We start from the raw sequence: 2,998 nt of genomic DNA on the forward strand, positions 1-2,998 counted from the left end.
TGGGTTAGGACTGGGTTAGGTCTGGGTTAGGACTGGGTTAGGTCTGGGTTAGGTCTGGGTTAGGTCTGGGTTAGGTCTGGGTTAGGTCTGGGTTAGGTCTGGGTTAGGACTGGGTAGGACTGGGTTAGGTCTGGGTTAGGTCTGGGTTAGGACTGGGTTAGGTCTGGGTTAGGTCTGGGTTAGGACTGGGTTAGGTCTGGGTTAGGACTGGGTTAGGTCTGGGTTAGGACTGGGTTAGGTCTGGGTTAGGTCTGGGTTAGGTCTGGGTTAGGTCTGGGTTACGTCTGGGTTAGGTCTGGGTTAGGTCTGGGTTAGGACTGGGTTAGGACTGGGTTAGGTCTGGGATAGGTCTGGGTTAGGACTGGGTTAGGTCTGGGTTAGGACTGGATTAGGTCTGGGTTAGGTCTGGGTTAGGACTGGGTTAGGACTGGGTTAGGTCTGGGTTATTTCTGGGTTAGGTCTGGGTTAGTACTGCATTTGGTTAGGTCTGGGTTAGGACTGGGTTAGGACTGGGTTAGGACTGGGTTAGGACTGGGTTAGGTCTGGGTTAGGACTGGGTTAGGTCTGGGTTAGGACTGGGTTAGGTCTGGGTTAGGTCTGGGTTAGGTCTGGGTTAGGTCTGGGTTAGGTCTGGGTTAGGTCTGGGTTAGGTCTGGGTTAGGTCTGGGTTAGGACTGGGTTAGGACTGGGTTAGGTCTGGGTTAGGTCTGGGTTAGGACTGGGTTAGGTCTGGGTTATTTCTGGGTTAGGTCTGGGTTAGTACTGCATTTGGTTAGGTCTGGGTTAGGTCTGGGGTATTTCTGGGTTAGGACTGGGTTAGGTCTGGGTTAGGTCTGGGGTATTTCTGGGTTAGGACTGGGTTAGGACTGGGTTAGGACTGGGTTAGGACTGGGTTAGGTCTGGGTTAGGTCTGGGTTAGGTCTGGGTTAGGACTGGGTTAGGACTGGGTTAGGTCTGGGTTAGGTCTGGGTTAGGTCTGGGTTAGGACTGGGTTAGGACTGGGTTAGGTCTGGGTTAGGTCTGGGTTAGGTCTGGGTTAGGAATGGGTTAGGTCTGGGTTAGGTCTGGGTTAGGTCTGGGTTAGGTCTGGGTTAGGTCTGGGGTATTTCTGGGTTAGATCTGGGTTAGGACTGGGTTAGGACTGGGTTAGGTCTGGGTTAGGTCTGGGTTGGGTCTGGGTTAGGACTGGGTTAGGACTGGGTTAGGACTGGGTTAGGTCTGGGTTAGTACTGGATTTGGTTAGGTCTGGGTTAGGTCTGGGTTAGGTCTGGGTTAGGTCTGGGTTAGGACTGGGTTAGGACTGGGGTTAGGTCTGGGTTAGGTCTGGGTTAATTCTGGGTTAGGTCTGGGTTAGGTCTGGGTTAAGTCTGGGTCAGGTCTGGGTTAGGACTGGGTTAGGACTGGGTTAGGACTGGGTTAGGACTGGGTTAGGACTGGGTTAGGTCTGGGTTAGGTCTGGGTTAGGTCTGGGTTAAGACTGGGTTAGGCCTGGGGTATTTCTGGGTTAGGCCTGGGTTAGGCCTGGGTTTGGACTGGGTTAGGACTGGGTTAGGTCTGGGTTAGGTCTGGGTTAGGACTGGGTTAGGACTGGGTTAGGACTGGGTTAGGTCTGGGTTAGGACTGGGTTAGGTCTGGGTTAGGTCTGGGTTAGGTCTGTGTTAGGTCTGGGTTAGGACTGGGTTAGGGCTGGGTTAGGTCTGGGTTAGGTCTGGGTTAGGACTGGGTTAGGTCTGGGTTAGGACTGGGTTAGGTCTGGGTTAGGTCTGGGTTAGGTCTGGGTTAGGACTGGGTTAGGTCTGGGGTATTTCTGGGTTAGGTCTGGGTTAGGACTGGGTTAGGACTGGGTTAGGTCTGGGTTAGGACTGGGTTAGGTCTGGGTTAGGTCTGGGTTAGGTCTGGGTTAGGTCTCGGTTAGGTCTGGGTTAGGTCTGGGTTAGGTCTGGGTTAGGACTGGGTTAGGACTGGGTTAGGACTGGGTTAGGTCTGGGTTAGTACTGGATTTGGTTAGGTCTGGGTTAGGTCTGGGTTAGGTCTGGGTTAGGTCTGGGTTAGGACTGGGTTAGGACTGGGTTAGGTCTGGGTTAGGTCTGGGTTATTTCTGGGTTAGGTCTGGGCTAGGTCTGGGTTAGGTCTGGGTTAGGACTGGGTTAGGACTGGGTTAGGTCTGGGTTAGGACTGGGTTAGGTCTGGGTTAGGTCTGGGTTAGGTCTGGGTTAGGTCTGGGTTAGGTCTGGGTTAGGTCTGGGTTAGGTCTGGGTTAGGTCTGGGTTAGGTCTGGGTTAGGTCTGGGTTAGGTCTGGGTTAGGTCTGGGTTAGGTCTGGGTTAGGACTGGGTTAGGACTGGGTTAGGTCTGAGATAGGTCTGGGTTAGGACTGGGTTAGGTCTGGGTTAGGACTGGATTAGGTCTGGGTTAGGTCTGGGTTAGGTCTGGGTTAGGACTGGGTTAGGACTGGGTTAGGACTGGGTTAGGTCTGGGTTATTTCTGGGTTAGGTCTGGGTTAGTACTGCATTTGGTTAGGTCTGGGTTAGGTCTGGGGTATTTCTGGGTTAGGACTGGGTTAGGACTGGGTTAGGACTGGGTTAGGACTGGGTTAGGTCTGGGTTAGGACTGGGTTAGGTCTGGGTTAGGGCTGGGTTAGGTCTGGGTTAGGTCTGGGTTAGGTCTGGGTTAGGTCTGGGTTAGGTCTGGGTTAGGTCTGGGATAGGACTGGGTTAGGACTGGGTTAGGTCTGGGTTAGGTCTGGGTTAGGACTGGGTTAGGTCTGGGTTAGGTCTGGGTTAGGACTGGGTTAGGTCTGGGTTAGGTCTGGGTTAGGACTGGGTTAGGTCTGGGTTAGGTCTGGGTTAGGACTGGGTTAGGTCTGGGTTAGGACTGGGTTAGGTCTGGGTTAGTACTGGATTTGGTTAGGTCTGGGTTAGGTCTGGGTTAGGTCTGGGTTAGGTCTGGGTTAGGACTGGGTTAGGACTGGGTTAGGTCTGGGTTAGGTCTGGGTTATT

This window comes from Colletes latitarsis, unplaced genomic scaffold (genome assembly GCF_051014445.1).
Source record: "Colletes latitarsis isolate SP2378_abdomen unplaced genomic scaffold, iyColLati1 scaffold0007, whole genome shotgun sequence".
Classification (NCBI taxonomy): Eukaryota; Metazoa; Arthropoda; class Insecta; order Hymenoptera; family Colletidae; genus Colletes; species Colletes latitarsis.